Here is a 19,983-nt window from a genome sequence, read left to right as displayed (position 1 = left end):
TTTTTGCTTTGCTCATGTCTCATTACACAACATAACAAGTCCTTTTTTTAGAAAACACTCAAGGAGAAAGAGAGAGAGAGAGAAAGGGAGAGAGAGAATGTCAAAGGTGAAGTACTACTTGGACAATAACATGAAGGATACAACAAAAGATTTGTTTTGAGCTGTCTCTCTCTCTCTTTCTTTCTCGCTCTCTCTCTCTCTCTATCTCTGTCTCTCTCTCTCTTTCTTTCTCTCTCTCTCTCTCTCTATCTCTGTCTCGCTCTCTCTTTCTTTCTCACTCTTTTCCTCTCACTTTCTCCTTCTCATACTCATTCATTCTCTTTCTTCTTCCTCCTCCTCCCCTTATCCTGCTAAGTTGAAAAATCAAACTCGTTTCATGCAGCATGATGCAAAGGCTGGGAGCTAGGGTGCACTCAGGGAGGCGGGGTGCACTAAGCTAGACTGCAGGGTGCACTCAGCACTAGGTCGAATTAATTGTAAAGCTTCCATACTGGAGTCGGACACATTTCATACTTCGGTCAACAAAGGAGGAAGGAAGAGGAGAAAAAGGAGGAGGAGAAGCTTCTTCTTGATGTAGTTACGAGGCATCTGAAACAATACAGAATAACAAAGTATTTAGGCGATATAAACACTAGTTGGGGTAAATCCGGACACTCTGAGTCAATCCGGAGTTACCCCACAAGAAAGGACGGAATTACCCCAACATCACTTCGATCAAAAAAACTATCACAACACAAAAACTATTTGAAAAAGAATATTTTTTCACTCTGAGATTTAAAAACAAACACATAATTAATTATTTTAAAATGTAAAATATATTTAAATTATTTTTTTAAAATAAATTTCATCCATTTTATTGAACCAAAAAAATTAGATCGATTTAAGTAAAAAAATTAAAAATAGTCTTACCTTCACGCACAGCGATCTTTCTTTTTGCTTTGCTCGCTCAGTACTTTTTGAGATGTTGCTCTAACAGGTTCTCGCAGAAAAATTTCAGAATTTTTACGGCTTCATGGTGAAATGGCACTGTCCGGAGTTACCCGCTGTACGGAGTTCCCCCACATTCCCCTATCCTGCGAACGTATATTAGGTAATTTATGCCTTACAGGGCAGCTCCAAATTTGTCATCAGCTATTCGAGAAAATCGGATTCGAAAAATTCTGAGAGTAAACAGCATGGAGGTAAGTAGGTACTTGTGTATTTTAATCTATCTTGGTAGACACCTACTTTTTTAGAATCAAGAGATTGGTCCTCGTCCTCGATGAAAAAATAATAACAATAATAATAATAAAAACTTGTCAAAGAGGTGAAGTGTTGAAACAAAACTCAAACAATATAAATATACAGATTTACAGAAACATGGCCACTAAAACGAATCCTAAACTTTTTTTATGGTTTTTTCATCATAATTATAATGGCTTTATGGGTTCAAGAAGAAAATTTAAATTATAATAAAAATATACCACACAATTATAAAATGTTTTTATTGGTGTGTAGAAATTATATGGTTCGCAATTAATTTTCTTGTCATTGCTCTATTGATCATGGAATTCATGGAAAATAACAAGAGATAGTTTTCAACAATAAGCTTAAATTTTCGCTGATATCAGTGCATAATGTAGATTGTAGCTATACGCAGATACTCTTTGCTGCTATTATTTCATCAATTACTTTGGCAAGAACATCGTGACACGGTTTCTGGAAGCAAGTAACATTTCGTATCTGATCTGATTTAGTTAGAAAGAGGGAGGTATAGGTAATAGGTACTGTAATATTATTATTCGTTAGGTACAAAGAAGTGGATTTGTCAAAATAATTTCAGTCTATTACATACGAAGTCAAGTCTTGACGGAACCAAAAATTCCTACTGGAGACAAGGAAAAAAAGGTTTGTCATTTACTTCCTCGGAAAAGAAAACTACAAAAAATGACAGCCAGGAGCAATTGAAAAATATGAAATAAGAGCACAGAACTCAATTATGAGTGATATTGTTTTGGAATTTAATTTACACCACAACACCGCTGTTTAACTTTATTTCCTGCCTTTGGGCTTTTTAATACAGTGCGTGTGGGTCTCATCTAGAAAACTCATCTTAAATATTAGCATAACTGGAAAACTTCTCTACTAAACTCTGAAGGAGACTAGGTATACCTATGTAATATTTTTCTTGTAGATTTTTATATTTTCATGCCACCAATGAGGGAAATTTTTGCACTGGAGTTCTGAAATTTTTCTATTTCAGTGACAGAAAGTGGACATTGAATTACGTTTCTAAAGGAATTGAATTCTTTTTGACTTATGAGCATTGTCCACCAAATTTCCAACATTTACCTACCAATTACCGTTACCAGAACAGATTTTATTTTTATTTATTTATTTAATATTATTATTATTTTTTTATTTTTTTATTTTTTTTTGTAAATCAACCAAAGGCAAGAGTTTCAAGTCAATCATTACTCGTATGTTTTGAGCATGAAAGATAAAAAATAACGACATAATCATATTCAAAGCAGTAAGATTTTATGAAGAAAAAAGACGAAAAAATTGCTATATTTATGAGTTTTTTCCTAGAAAATTTACATAAGTATCAAGTAAAAAATATATTTATTAGAAGAAACACATATTGCCATAGCCCGTAGCGTTTTGATACTCTGAAATGTTTGTACCTTTTTTCGTTTCCATATTTACAAACATACCATTTGTTACTTTTTTGTAAGTATAGAGAGTAAAAAGTTGAAGGAAATATACCTAGTTGGTGAGTCGATTTTATGAATCCTTACTACTTTGGAATGAATGAAAGATATCTTGAAGAAAATGCTATCCGAATCTTGGGTATAAAGTACTATGCAGATTCTTCAATATGATGAACTATGCTAAAAATGATGACGAGATAAAAAACAAAAATAAAAATGTAAAACCTGGAGACACAATATTCTAATATCAGTCAGGGAGTCAATATTGAACGACAGTATAAAAAAATATACGATGAAAAAATAGAGTCCCAAAAGTAAAGAAAATTACGTTAAGTAAATGAAATGAGGATATAATGTGAGGGTAACAGAAGCCCCAGACTTTTCAACTCTGAGAGCCCCAGAGCGATTCTCTTTATCCCTAATGAACCAGAAGATTGAAGTGTAAAATCAATTGTTTTCCTCGCTTAAAGCTTTTTTTCTTCCTTGTACCTTAAATATATTTCCCTCCAATACCGTGTAAGCCAAAAATCGTTTTATACCAATATTTTATTTATTTTTACAGAGACATCCACCTAATATTATTTTCTTCTTTCTTTTGAGTTGACCCACTAGTGAGAAGTAGATTGGGCTTTTCAAATTTACGTCAACAGTACGTAAAAGTAAGAACTAAAGTACTTAAAAACAAGTTACGTAGGTACCTGAGGAGTTAGATTTCTCAAGACAATTTGATTATCTCGTAAACTCAAGAAAATAATAAAATAATATGTATAACCGTACCAAACTTTTTGAAGATCGTCAATTTTCCTGAAATTTTAAACCAAACATGCGATAAATCCGGGTATTATTTGTAGATTTTTACAGGATTTTCTCTTCCCAATTTCTTACACTTCTAAGTACAAGTTGTGTTTTATTATTTTTAAATTTTATAATCATTATGTGTTTTATTTCAGGATGAGAAAAATCCTATAAAAATTTATGTGATAGTTTCGCGGACTTAAAAAAATGTCATATACATTTTGATTGCTCTTGTTTTATTGTTTATTCAAGGAGTTATCAAAAGATGTTATAGGTTTCCAAAGATATTCTAAAGCTATTAAATTTCGTAAATTTGGAATCCAGTCGCTGATATATTCTGGGGAATTGATGTAAATTCTGTCACCTAGATTTAAAAAAAGAAATAAACGGATAAAAATATTATTACGAAGGTAAATATAAAACATGTTGTATCAAAAAGTTAATAATAAGGAGTGGACAGGACAAGAAATATGGAGGTCTATAATGTCAGTAAAAGGTAGTAGGTAAGTAATTCTGTAAATAGAAACGATCGAGTATAATGTAATGGATGTGCCATTATTACCAAATTCAGATGTACAATCTGAAAAAAATTTCCGACTATTCATAGAGATTTCGGCAGATTTACAAATGAGTTCTTTGAAAGTGTTAAACATGTTCTAATTGGGATGAGGGAAGAACCAAAACAATAAATATGCATAATATTCAGAATTCAGTGACAAAATTCATGTTACATGAAACAAACAAAAATATTGATAACAGAAAATACAGTCATTAACTCTTTGGTCCTGGAATTTTATCCCTGAAGTTAATCATTTCCCGGTTATAGGTAGAGCATCCATTTAATGTTGGATTTATCTTCTGTTTTAGTGGATGTGCCATTTCCTCCTTAAACCAAAGAATGCCCTTTTTACTTTTTATACAAATTATGAGGATACGAATGACCTACAGAGACGTATTTTTGGACAACAAAAACCAAATAATAGAAATTCCTACGTATGTAAAAATTTTGATACCTTCATTTTACGGGGAGCAAACCGTTCACACAGAAGTAAAACATTTGATCAAGTTTCAATGTTCTTTCTAAAATTTCTTAAGAACAAATTTTCAAGGATAGGTATTTAAGAAAAACAATAGATAACTTCAAGAAGAGATTTCTACACATATTCTTTGACAGAATCAACTTTTCAAAAGTACCATCGAGAACTCAAGAAGCTCCGAACATTCCCACAGAAAACTTGGGTATGAGTATGGAAATGAATATGAGAGTAGAGAAGGAAACAGCAGTGCTTGGCAATGTGTATAAATGATATGTGGAAGAGATAAGAAAATTTTGTGTAGATTAAGCGAAAATTACATTTTATTGAAAATTACGTTAGTGTTTAGTTCATGTATTCACACATTTGTATACATATTAGGTATACGATAATAGGATATGTATTCGGTCATTAGGAATCAAATGATATGTAATATTTATATTGTAAAAAAGTGAGGTAAATAAATTTATATCTTGTTGGAATGTAGTAAAAAGTGAAAAGCTATCTGCGACATGGGAATGATAAAATGTAACGCTTTTTTACATGAGAGAGGTGATTGGGATAGGGAAAACAGAGAGACGTAATATACTCATACCTACAATACTTATCCATAAACATTTTATTTGGAAAGAGCTCAAAATGACGATCACTGAAAACAGTACCTAGGGAAATGGGTAAGATGTTTACGTTAGCAGTAGATATGATAAGAAGTAAAGGCACCTACTTAAATGAGTATTGCTGTCGCTGTTTGGTTATATTCTATCCTGATGGAATGTTTGAAGATAGGCACTTCTGAGTTTCAGTATGAAATGTAGTTAACTCTAGAAAATCGTGAAATTCATTTCCATGTTCTGGCTGTGATTGCCAAATAATGTCAGCTTTGTGGAATATTTTTTTGAAAAAATATTTTTGATTTATGGAGTTTTTCCTTTCTTGTTTCAATTATATAAAAAAAGTATAATAAATAAAAAGCTATGTAAATATGGAAATTCTATAACAAAATTATGCCAAATGAAAAACATAGTAAAATATAAATATCTCTATGGATCCCTTTTGTATAGAAATAAAAGGAAGGATGAAAAATAGGAAATGATCTGAAGCCGGAAAAAAGAGGTTGGGAAAACTCGACAGGGGATAGGACAGGCATATTCATGAAATAAAATTCCTGCAGCGAATCAAGTTTAAAATATTTTACTCGGTGTACATTTGTTGTTTTATATTAGGCGTGTATAATTGTTCCACCATTATATGGCACAATATAGATTTAACATATTATCGAAAATGTATTCACTGTTTCCGACAGACTTATTAATTTATGCACAATTAATTATCATGCTATTAGGCTTGGGCTTGGTCATTTAACCATATAGATTTTCAATTCAAAATTGCCTATGGTGGCCTAAATAACATACTGGTATCATATTTTTATCTCTCGTAAGGTCCTCATTTCAATTTAACCATTTCATTATGTACTACTATTTTACAGCTCACTATGCTGAAAGGTTTAGGACCACTTAAGAGCTGGTGCGAAATATTATAAATATTTCGATTCGATTTTGTTCCCATTTCAAGTGTGTACGTACAACTAAAAAAGTTCACTAAATAATCTTCCTCACTAACTAAAAACACAGTGAAACTAGAAACAATATATTACTCTCATCTTCTCCTTTTGTGAAGCCAAAGTTTTCTAGCATTAAAAATCACCAGCATGAAAAGTTTGACATTTTAATCTCGTACACTCATAACTGTATAAATATAATACAAAGTAAAACAGTGTAAAGGTTTATTTCAAAAGTTTTTAGAATTATAAATCAAAAGAACAGACAAGGAATTCATTGTAAAGAGTTATTCACAGTAATGTACTGTAAAACAAGAGGAATATTGTCGACTAGCAGCGTCCGGGAACACATGCTTAGCTTTGCCACTACAGGGTGTCCCGGTCCCTGTCTTCAAACAAAAGTCGGTATTCCAAGCTCCTAGGAAGACAGGGAGATGGTTTGCCTCAAGAAATTTCCATGGCCATGCAAAATCTCGGTCGGTATTTGGCCTCAACATCTTCCATTTCCATAAAAGGTATAGGTATTTTTTAATGTGGAATGTAAGTACATTACAAGTAGGTACATTGCCTACTTGAAGACACATTCTTTTACATCCATGTCTATCAAGAAACTGAAAAGTTTGAACGTACTACCTCCGGGTTGAAGTAAGTATTCTTAACCACTCGGCCATAAAGGTGAACTATTTCTTTACCTAGTCTCTTTCTGCGTCTAGCGTCTGTGAGATAGGAATCGTTTTTCGGTGTACAACCACTGACAACGGGCATCGACTGTCCAAAAGAATCAAGCGGGCAAGACACAAGAACTTCTATTTAACACATATGAGATCATCCAGTAGATTGCTTATGTTATTGTTTTGGGTTTCATGTTAGAAAATTTCTATTGTTTCCACCAAAAGTATGCTAATAAGCTTTAGAAACCTTCACAGAACAGAGAGTTATTTAAATCCACACCATCATGTTGATATTTTAGAGAACGTACTCGTAGAATACTCTTTGAGCATTTGCAAAATTGGTTTGGCTCTTTGAAGAAAAAGAAATACGATGAAATCTGAAAAAAGGTAGGTAATTAATTTTGTGCCGATAGATAATCCTTTATTTCAACTTGTAACACAGTTTTTACAGTAGTTGTGGATGAGATTGATCTATAATCTCTGGATCAGTTAGATGTAATCATCATTGCAAGATAATATGGTGTTCGATCTATTCAAGATAAAGTCTATCAATTCGTTCCATTTGCGAGCCGTATTTTTTAGAACCTGCAATTCCATGTAGAACACATAACTAGAATATTTCCATAAACATTTTATGCTGTGTGTGTTATTATGATACACGCTCGGTACGCGACAAAATTCAAATTAATTAAAAAAGAGGAAGAGAAGAAGAAGAAGATGCATGATAACAGACAATTTTAAAATGATTTTAAATATTCGAGTCGCGACTCGCGGCACTCAAAAATTTATAGAGAATTTTTACTGATAAAAGAAAATTAAAATGTAGACACGTAGAAACACACGTATAGACTTTATGATACCTTCATGTATTTAATTATCTCGAATAAATTAATTTTCTGTGAAAATGCGCTACCAGACTTAGGCACTCCTGATAAATGAAGACGTAACATTTATGTCACTGATACTTACACAGAGGAGGCAATAAATTTACTACTTCTGTGAATTGTGAAATATGCAGATCTTTTTGATTTCAAGCATTACTCTTTTGAAGTCCATCTTAAGAAATCTAGATTAATTATTATTCAAAGTAAAACATACCTACTAGCACAAAAAAGTACATAAACATTATTTTGTTGAAAATATGGGATATGATGACCATATTGGTCTCAAAAATATGCGGTAGGTCTCACATATTTTTTCTCTCACACAAAAGTCAAACGAGGGTTAGAGGGGGGGGTTGTATCTTAATGACAAAACATCTTGTTACGGATGTATTACAATATTTATTATGATAATGTTAAATATACTCCGCACGCGTCTGAGCACAGTGCTACACTTCGATATGCTTTACTGGAACAAATTCCTTTCAAGCTCTATGGTGAGAAAAAAGTTGGTCTGAATTTTTTGTGTTATATCAAATTATAGATGTCAAAATGAACATTAATTTAACAAAATCAATGGGAGATTTTCGTAGGAAAATTTTGGCTTGCACAGCTTTCAAAGGAATTGAATTGATATGATTTTGAATTCCTCATGGAAGACCATGTTTCTTGAAATTTGAATGACTTATTCTAGAGAGATACATACATAGATTCTCTCTTGAACCCTCAGTAGGTATATATTATGTACTTACCTACCTTTACAGATAGTATTATAAGTACAACCTTTAGATGTACCCATTAGGAACCTCCATCATTACCGGGGTAAGGATTTCTTCAGATAGCCACTTCGTATCATTTCTAGTTTCTATCTCACAAAGCTGGTTAAACTTTCATTTATTTTAGTGGAATTATTGATGACAACCTTCATCACAACGCGATTTTTATCTGATAAGATTTGAACTTTATTTCATAAGACAATCAGAATCAGTTTCTTCTTGTGAAGTATACAGTTCAGTAAAATAAACTGCATATTTTACAATAAGATAACAAAGTCTTGACAGAATACCGATTGAAGATTTGGGACAGACATGTCAAACGTTTGGACAAGCGTTTGTGGGAATAAAGAAAAGCTGAAATAACGCGAGGAATTCATAATTTAATTTTCCAATGCATATTGTTTAAGATATAGGAAAGGACATGGTAGGGAAGAAATTTGCTATACTCGTGATTGTGACATGATGTACTTAGAAAATATTATTATGACAGGGTCATTGTTTGAATTCGGTACAGAGGAAGCAGAGCTAGTTCTCATGTACAAGAAAATTAGTTCCGCAAGTAAAAGTGTCATCCGAGAAAAATAGAAATGAGTATATTTAATACATAAAATAATGGAGGGGAATGGAAATAAATTTTGGGAATTGATTTTGTAAAGTTATATTTTTATAGCCCTTGTTGAAGATGCTTGTATTGACTTAGTTTTATATAGGGTTAAAGCGACAACTTTTAATCGGTTCAAATAACATCGATATTAACTTGAGCAAGTGTGGTGTGAAAGTTTTCTAATTCTTAAAACTGCAAATAGTTTTACGGAGATGACAATTTTTACGAGCGATTGTCAGAAAACAATGGCGGTTTGCTTCACGTTTACAATGTCACACCTTTTTATCACGAATGATAGTTCAGAAAGTTTAGTGTGTTGGAAAAACTGTTTATAGACCTACCAGTTCCTGACAGATCTCTAAAGTACGAGTATTTAGGGGTGCACTCAGCCTTGTGAGGACAATTCTGGAGCTGTCTGGTTTCCATTTCGGAAGAAGTTGTCTTTAAGTTTAAACGTGTTCAGTTTAAATATATCATAAATTAGGTTCCCTTTTAGTCAGAAAAAAACTTCCATGTTTTCTTTTGTAGTAGGTATCTAAGAGATTGTTATTTTCAATGTCGGAAGAAATTACCGTCTTTTTTCACATCCTGTAAAAGTCCAATACAATATTTCGCTCAACCCCAAGACACTCATTATCGCCTTCTAGTTAATAAGGTTCTCGCCACTTCAATTATACAATGTGTAGATGAGGGAAATTTTATTTAGTAGGAATTATGAAAACAGACTGAAGGACCCAAAGAAATAAAAAGATTTTTATTGTTTCAAGAGAAATTTAATTTTTATATGAATCTGAGATAACGAATTTCAAAGGCTAATAAAGAAATGTGTAAATTTTTGTGCGTGAAAGGATCTCTCTCTGAACATTTTTTTTCTTTGTGCATTTTACTTTCCATCTCCACTATGTATACGTAAGTGTAGTTTTTTTTTTTACTTTCATGTATATTTAGATTATTTAGCAGGTAGTGCTTTCAGTAGACTGTCAGCTTAGGATCAGAAGTCCTAACAGTTTTAGAAGTATCATGCAGACTGATGTCAAAAAATTACAACTTACCACTTTGGTTTTATAATGATATTCGATAGCTTCAGCAGAGTGCAATATGGTACATAGTAATGAATACCTACTTTGCTTATTATAGGATAAGAAAAGTAAAAATGGTATATTACAGGATGGTACCCTTTGGTGCTTTGGTACCTTCGTATTTGTCAGTGATCCTTGAGCAAATAAATGAAAGCATTCTTCACGCATGGGCGTAAGAACCTGCGTGTTTTTCTTAACTTTCTCGATTGTTCTGTTAAAAAATTGTAATACCTTTACTCCACGCCAGAAGAAAAATACTTCCTCCAAGATACAGAAGGGACCATTATTTATGATTCGAAGGGTAATATCAGGGAAATAACAAGTCTCAATTCTCCATGTTAAAGATACCCCCTCCATTCCTTGCATATATTTTTCTCCTCCTTACATATACAGAGTGTCATAAAGTTAGGCGGATTTTCCTTTATGACAGAAAAGCAGAGAACGAAGATGTAGGAAAGTTTATAAAACTTCAGATAATTTGACATGTCTACGTCTACAATCAGGCATTTTTATGAAATGGATATCCATAAAACTGTGATTTGATAATATCTGTCTTAATGGATACCTAGAAGGATGATTTAGTGCCATAAGTCACATTATCTAGGTATTGTGAAATTTCTTCAATTTTGGGTATCTAGCATCTACTTAATATAAAACTGGAAATGAGTGAATGAGCTATCAACAATATCAAAATTAATAGAGGTGTGTTCAAAATATTGTTGACAAATTAAGTTCGTTTTCCTACATGTCTAGCGAAGAAAAACGTGTCAATTTTTTCCATTCCACCCCGTACAAACATGTATATGATATATTATTAAACCAACTTTTTAACCTTCTTATGGTCTTATCTAACGCCTCCCATATTGCTCCGCCTCTTCTCCTGTTGGAAAAAAGATTTAAGTTGAAAAATGAGTAAAAAAAGGAAAGAAGAAAAAAAGTAAATCATAAATCATTTCGATCGCAAACGTCTTCTTTTTTCAACATTTTTCCTCTTTATATTTTCTTTCCATTCAGGGTCAGGTATTGACTTTAGATGGGAATATTCAAACTTCTCGCCATCTCGCCAGATGAACCGCTTTTAACAGAGGTCAAAGTTTGCTCGACCTTGATGTAGATCAAATTACTTAACTAGTTGATAAGATAGAAAGATTTTGGCTCAACTTCTATTCCCAATGTCCAATTTTAGGAATCGTGCTTGAGTAGAAAATAATTGGTACTACTAGAAATAGGAAATTAAATAATGTCGAAATAATGGAGCACACTGCAGAATAGATACACTATCACGTGTCAAATTTTGGGTATCGTTCCTAATTCCTATCTATTCAGAATGATCGAATTTGTATAAGAGCTATTTTGCTGATTACCTACTAATTAGTAGGTACCTAAAAACCTACTTACCTATTAGCATGCTATTTCTATTTAAGCAAAACTTTTCCCAGCTTTTACTGACCACAGAAATGATAAATTTCCTACTGTACACTGTAAATAGAAAGAAGTTAATTCGTCTACATGCTACACTATCATATGATTTCATTCCGACTGTACGTGTTCACTCGAAGGCAGAAGAAAAATGAACTTTTCGACATCTTCCTGTCTCTTGATTTCCATAAATATGTTGATGCATGACGACGTATGCATGGAAAATTCGTGGAAGAGAAATTTTTTGAGAGATATATCACTCCATCATTTACGGAATATTTCTGTCCAAGTTACAAATTTTCCCAAAAAAGTTGGAGTAATCCCTTTTGGCTGGACAAAAAACGCCTGATTTCTCGGGTTGAACGAACTTGGATCTATTTAAAATATGTATTAAATTTTAGAGTATGAAATAATATTGGGTTTGGTTTTATACTTTTATTCGTTTTTGACCACCGACTTTTGAGTACAAATACCTAGATCTTTAAAGCCAAAGAGCTTTGTGAGGAATAATTTCAAGAAGTTGTTTCCAACTGTAAAACCGATTAATAAATGATTATTATCTACACACATGAAATTCAGTTATAGAAAGCATCCTACACAACATAATGTCATAATTTAGCATGAAGCAGAAAAAATATTCAGTAGAAAAAAAAAAAAAAAATCTAAATTATAATTCCTGAGGGAACCATTGGTTATGTTACACAGCAAAATAGTAACATGTCCAGGCCACATTGATAGCATCTTGCTTTTTATCTCGTGATTTTTCCCACCCATAAGTCTCTGAACTTGGGGACTTCATCCGTTGAACATAGGAACTGAGAATGATAAAAATAAAATAAAACATAATAAAAAAAAAATATGAATAATATTGTATGTGTGAGGTGGAATTAAAAATGTCCACAATATTTCTCGCTGTTATCTATTCTGCACTCTGGGAAATAGCAGATGACTGTAAATATGATTTTATGCTTACTAGAAAATATAAATATAAACCGTGGTAATCTTCGTGAAGTTTTTTTTTTCGATCTGAAAATATTAGAGGAAATAATTTCCGCAGCAATAGATACGGAAAGAACCATCAATTCTCATTCAGGGGAATACTTTCTTTACGTCTTCGAGATAGAGGCATGGTAAGAGGTACCTCACGGTGTTGGAAGAATCGGGGATTTAAAACCTCTTGGACGCCCAGAAAAATATATGGGCTCCTTCCATAGGTATCTATACAGGGGGGTGAATATCTGTATAGAACCATGTAAAAATCAAACCAAATGGTACATACCTCTAATTTGTAACAGAAATAAAATTCCAGTATGTAGGTACTTACAATAAGTTTTTGTTTCTTGAAAACTTTTGTTAGTCTCATTCATAATACATTTCCTTCTGAGGTCGAAAGATAAAAGAAAGTCCAACTTAAAAGGGTGTTTCATCTCAGTTTTTTATATAAATTCTCTCAAATAAATCATCCCGATTTTTTTATCTACTTCTTTTTTCAATAGGTTTACGTTTACTTTCCTTGACATAAACTATTACTAGATTGAGATATATTTTTCATCAGATTATTACGTTTGTTTTCAATTTAGATGGGTGTCTTTAGCATGTATCATAGTAGGAACTAGAACGCAACGAGAGTTCTTTTGCTTTCTATTTTCAAAGAAAATTTTCAGTAGAAATTTAATGCTTGAATATTCTGAAGCACAATCAAATAAGTCAAAGCTCAAATAAATCTCAATTGATTTATTATTTATCGTCGTCTACGAGTTTGCATGAAACTCTCATAATGAATAGAGAGCATTCATTTTGCACATATACCTGCGAGTAATTAGCATATTTCAACAGTCATCATACGAGCACAGTAGCGAAATTCTATGGCTAGCAGGAACCACTAACAAAAACTTCTGATTTGTGACAAAAAATAGTCTGTAATTATGAAAATTAAAAACAATAAATTCCGAGATATTACAATAACATTGTTTTGGTACGGAAACAATGTTCTAAATTTTATTTTCCATAGACATAAAATAATTAACTCGGTGTATACGGAATATCAGAACCATTTATCATTCGATTTAAACGGAACAAAAGTAAAAGTGGACCCGGAAAATGTTAAGCTAATAAATAATACATGATCATTTCCGAGAGGGTTGAAAAAAATACATGTAAAATGCCTCACAAAAAAGTTTCAATTTAATTATTATATTTTTGTTATTAACATTGACGTTTTGTTTCAGTGAAACTAAATATTGTTTTAGGTTCATGTTTATGACGCCACACTGTTTTTTTTTTTTTTTACAGAGTTTCAGCGAGTAATTTTTTAATTGCATATTAGGTAGGTATATGGGTATTCGAAAAAAAAAGATGTAAATTCATATTGAAACTTTAACATTATTGGATTTATTAATAGTGTTTCCTAAATCTAAAAAGGTTGTGAATTTTTACACCTTTTTGCCACACCAGCCCACCTCTGATTGGTACAATGTAGATGTCATTTGGTATCTACTTTGTCCTTATGAAAGTGTCTCCTTAGTATTTGAACATATTCCACTGTGAAATGCTTGCCAATGTTTTGGATGGATATTTTATATATTGGTTAAAAGGTTTTCTATCTGCTTATTTATCTTTCGTCTCAAAAAAGAAAGAAAAGAAACAAGTTGTGCATATTATAAAATGTCCAGATAGCAATAAGTTTCAATTTGTATGATGCTTTCGATGGAAATATATATTATAGGATAAAGCAGAATTCCGCACGACATATGTAACGTATCAGCAAGCTATTTATCATAAAAATTTAATTTTCAAAATGGAATTGGCTTGTTAGATTTCTACCCTCTTCCTTTGGTGTGGGTATTTTTTCGCGCCATTACTATTTTTACTTATAATTTAGTCTGTAGTGTTTTCTCTCGCTTGAGTAAACATTGCCCATAGGTTCAAAAAATTTTCGAATTTTACAAAAGGATCTTGAGAGTCGGTTTCAACAGATTGGTAGGTACTTTAGGTAAACCAAGTACAAATTTATATGCAACCTAATTTTGTTTACTTGAAAAAATATACATCATTAATATTATTATTATTATTTATTTATTTTTAATCCAGACATTTTAAATTTAAGTTTTTTAGAATTGAAAATTGCTCGTTTTTTCCTCTTATAAACTTATCAAGGTACTTTTGTCCATGTTTTTTTTTTTTTTTTTTGGAAGTAGGTAAGTTTTCCTTTCCTTACTTTTTTATTCAAATATCACGTTTGAATTGGTCAAAATCAGCAGACGATCTCGGAAAAAACCTGCGTAAGCATTGGTCAGATTTTTGGAGCAGAAACTATTCAACATCTAAACCCTATTTTATAATATTAGAACAGTGTAAAACTGTCACAATTTTGACAAATATTCTCATAACAATATTTGCCCAAAAAGTTTTTCAGATTTTTTTTTCTCTCTCCATACAATAATAAAATTGAATGATTTTTTCCCCAAGTATAAAGTTCACAATGGAACAAAATTTATAACAGACATACAATTTAAGAGAGTAAAATAGTTTCCGAGGAAGAGAAAAAGAAAGGTTTTAGAAATAATTAACAACAGTTTCCACCGATGTCGATGGTCCTATAATAAAAACTATCAGTGCCTATAAGTTATTTATTGTTAAGTGTGGTGATTTTTTTTTTAATTGCCCTTTAATGTGGGGCTCGCAGACCAACGTACAAGACTAGGCATCATCTTCCTGGACTTTATGGACTCCTTGAATTCCTGAACATTTTGGACGCGCTGAATAATTCTGGACTGCCTTCAGAGACTAATAAGTTATCTAATAACACATGTAACCTCGTATACTTAAACAGTTTTCGTAAAACCTACATTTACTACGTTGATAAACGTCTAATTTATGCACACGTTTAATGTTCCAGCATTTGTTCAATGTGAGTAAGGAAGAGTAAGGAAGATAATGGTGGAATTGCGAAGAACTGGCTCAAGGAAAAGAAAATGAGTGTAGAGAAATGAACAACCCCCTAGACTGAATATGTGGCTTTTCTATCTGAATAGATTTGTCCTCTTTTGTTAATTTCCACCAAGTTTTTCCCTCCCCCATTTCATTTACTTCCCCTTTCAAAGACTGGACTTTGAGAGAGAAATTTTCAGTCATCATGAAAAAAATATGAACTGCTCATAAGAGAAAACCCGTAACCTAAAGACCACTTGTGTCTGAAAATAATTTAAAAATTAACGAAAAGGATTTTAAATAATTTCTCAAGGAAAATTTGCCAACTGAAGACCTCCATCCTCGTATTTACTTACCTTTGATCTTTTCCTTTTTTCGTCCTATTTAGGTCTTTTTTTAGCTTAATTCACCTTTTCACCGATAGACGGACTAAAAAGTCCTTTCGTCATCTTGCTTCTCAACCTCTTTTAGAGCCGCCCCGCCGAAGTAATAACATCATGATCTTACAAACAAGAGCTGAGTGTAAAAGCATGCAAATGAATTCGAAACTTGTGTACATATCTTAAATGGAATTCTCTAGACGACACGAAGAAACAAGAAAACAAGATGTTATCGCCGAAAGAGAAAGCACGTATAAGTTGTACTCCCTTTGATAATAAGTATCCCCACCTTATACAGGGTTATTGAGGAAAACCAGAAACTGGGAAATTTCTCGTTTTTGCTATGAAAACCTCACATCTTTGCAATGAAAAGCTTGAAAAGCTCACATCTCTGTTCTGGGTACACAATTGTACTCGTACTCTTTCAGTCAGTGCCTATTTCTACTTCGGTTCCGGATAGTCTTAAGTGTATCTGAGAGTAGGTACCTATCTTCATCTGGTATATCTATGGTACTTGTATCTTCGGCCAAAAGAAGAAAGAAAAGATAGGAAGTAAGAAAGAAAGCTAGAAAGTATGCGAGAAAGAAGATAAAAATAATTCCCCTAAATGAACTAACGATGTTTTGAAAATATGTATTTGGGGTTTTAATAGACCCCGTATTTTATGGAAGTCAACTCTTTTCCATCTTTAATGTTGGTGTATATTTGTGAGCAAACGTGCCTGAAGAAGAAAATGAATACATTTTTCCAAGTGAAAATTCACTCCTGTGACAAAGGTAGGTAACTCGTATATTTACCTGTTTAACATGGAAATTTACCTATTGTTTTGATAGGTTAAATCATCGTTGGTAAAACTTGGGAAAAGTAAGTCTTGAAAATTGGTCAACCAAACGGTGTGATAGTCTAATCTAAGAAGACAGGTCTTAATCCTTGGTAATTTTGACACATCCACTAGTCAATAATATCTTTATTTTCTCGTTATCTAATTTGTTATTTTTGGTGTTTTTGGCACATCCACTAATAACATAGGTACAATGACCTTCTCTTTCTTTTTTTTCTGTAATTTAGTAGGTATCTTGGTATTTCTGAAGTCCTATAACTCAATTTGAGTGTTCAAATCAATTTTCGCAAACACAAAATGTAAAAATCTACCACAACTCTCATGAAGTCTTGAAGAAAACTCACCAAAAACTGAACAACACACGGAAGAAAAGCCAATAGCAAATATTTTGAAGCTCCATTTGAATTTACCACCGCTTCTTAATCGCAACATTCGCAACGTGTTTCTTGTAAATATTGATAAAAAGAAATGGGGAAATTGACATTCGCAGACGTATATTTCCGAGGAAATGAATAAATCTCACAGAATGGAGAGTGTGATTTTCGAACCACTTATTTGGAGAAGCACAAAACTTCCCAAAGAATTGGGAATAGGTCGAGAGTCCCGAAGTCCGAGTTTTTGATCAGTTCAAGGGACCTTAAAATAAGGCGGACTCCCTATATTATTCCCTAATATGAAGATCCGATATATCAAGGCGTGATGACCGTTGCGATGGTTTAATTTACCTATTTTGACTCTTTATTTGTTCGATTTCAATTAACACAAATACAAGAAACTACCAACAAAGGGCTAAATTTCATTATTGCTAGGGCAATCTCTACCATTCAACCCTAGAGAATCAGTAGTACATAAATACCTTTACGGGAATGTTTATATCATCTGAAAGTTAACATATCTCCCACTATAACCGAAGACACAAACCAAAGGAAGCAACAATGAAAATATTTGAATAAAATAAATCAGTAAATTCTCACCCCTGATTGATGCTCGTAAGACCTTGGTGTCCTGTTTTCCTGTTTCCCAACGACCTCAATTTAATAATATGTTTACTTTGATTTTTCTCGCTTTCATTCCTGCATTCTAAATGAAAACTTTCCGGAACATCATGAGGAATAAATTTATTGAAATCTTCCCAGTAACATATCAAAGTAAACGGATTCTTACAAAAAGGATTGTAAAAAGACTTGATCTGCCTACGTGATGTGATTCGTGAGGATTTTAAGGTACGAGGGTATGTGGGTACAGATTTTCCCCTTAAAATTATCCTTTTTTTTTTTTTTTTTTTTTTTTTGCTTTCTACAAGGTTCTCCTGTAGGAGCTCTTCCACCCAACCACTGTATAAATAACTCAAAGATACTGATTTGTAGGTTAGGTATAATGACAGTACTGCACCCAACCACTGTATAAATAACTCAAAGATACTGATTTGTAGGTTAGGTATAATGATTGAGTAGGTATTGAATTTTCGTGCATTGTTAGGACCATTTTTTTAAGTCAAAGTTTGGTGAACCTCTGTCACTATATGTGGGATCTATCTCGACTCAAAAAATTGTCGCTATATTTGTCGAAATGTTCAGATTTTCTTCCCACAAGTTTGACTATAAAAAGCTTCTCGTTACAGTTTCCCCTATCTTTTAATTGATTCGGAAATATTTCATTTTTAAATCAAGTGCAAAGATTAAGATAAACCAAGCTCAGTTATAAAGATAGGGTAGATTCCGAGATGATTAAAACAACAAGGGTGGAAACAAACACTAAATATGTCACCCCTAATTCATAATATGATGTGGTGAATTTTTTAAGGTCTTTTATATTTCTAATCCACTTAAACGTTTTTATCAGTTGGTATTAAAAATGGAAAAGAGAAGATGCAAAAGATGGGCTGAAGAATAACTTTGGTTTAAGCGGATATACATAATTATATATCGAAATAATAATTTCAATTTTTCCATCCTGATTGTGAGTTGATATGGAATTTGTTTATCAAGGTCAGCTTACCCTTCGCAATGATGAAGCTTTTCAAGAATACGAATCAAACTAGTATGTAATAGATTAAGCTCCTATTTATGTAAGGACCTACTGCACTTTTGAATACAGTGGTGATGGTACCATTAATAATTAAATGTGATTTATTATTGTTGGCATCAGTTTTATTTAATTAAAATTTTGGAAACCTCCTGGCGAGAAGAATACTTTCGAAAAGCTCGGAAATTCTTATCACACCTGGAGAGAGAAAAAAATATAAAATCGCCAAAGTTTTTCCAACTTTTAGAATTTTATTGGCAGTTGATTTTTAAATATCATCTAAATTACTGAATTATATAACAAATTTTATTAAAATAATCTCTATCAGCTTCCCAAGTTGATATCGAAGGATCAAAATAAAAACGTAAATTTTCAGATCCCACAGTTTTAAAACTTTCATGCTTTTTCTCTCTTAAGTAACATAAAATTCAGATAAACAAACTTGTACCAAAAAGGCAACCACTCACCAGTCCAACTACCAACATAAGCAAACAATTTCTATCCAATAAACAACAGCATAAATTATTCAATATAGTTATCTAGGTAGGACAACAATTCGTGCCGAATACTTCAATGGTAAGCAGGTTCCACGGTTAAATGTTTTAAATACCTCCCAAACAAAGGAAATCTGCGGACATATTTCAACGCTTTTCCTTCTCTCAATAATGCTACATTAGGTTAATTATTCACGGAGAAAGCTCGACATACATTCATATTCAATCTCACATGCACACATGCAAAACAAATATATCTCTGTTGAGAGTTGAAGAAATCGCAAAATTTTCAAAAGCAAAATGTTTGAATTAAATGGAGTGAAAAACCATTGATAAGATAGACCCCTAGCAAATTATCATCACCATTATTATTAAATGGTATATTGTTTTACAATGTATATGTTACCCGTTCTATTCGTACGAAAGTGTTTAACCCGTCAATGTCTGATAGACTCTTGTAGTTGTTTTTGATGACAAATACTTTAGTTAGGGGTAGAATGATAGAAACGGGGTCTCCCAGAATTTAATGAACAGGACACAAGCAAAATCACGAAGCAAATTAAAAATATGATTTAGAAATACAACATTACGTAATATACATTCCTCCGGATTAGACAGCAGTCTCCTAATGAGATCGAATGACTAAAAGGGTTAAATTTATTTGATCTGATAAAAAATCAGGAGTCAAACTTGAAATAATAGCTGATTTCAATTTCAAATAATTTTTAAAACTTTTATAAATATGAAATAAATTTATGTAAAAAATAATTAAAAGTTGAGTCGTAAATTAACAGATTAGCACC

This window comes from Diaphorina citri, unplaced genomic scaffold (genome assembly GCF_000475195.1).
Source record: "Diaphorina citri unplaced genomic scaffold, Diaci psyllid genome assembly version 1.1 scaffold186, whole genome shotgun sequence".
In the NCBI taxonomy this organism is placed as follows: Eukaryota; Metazoa; Arthropoda; class Insecta; order Hemiptera; family Psyllidae; genus Diaphorina; species Diaphorina citri.
Note: the sequence above shows the minus strand (reverse complement) of the source record.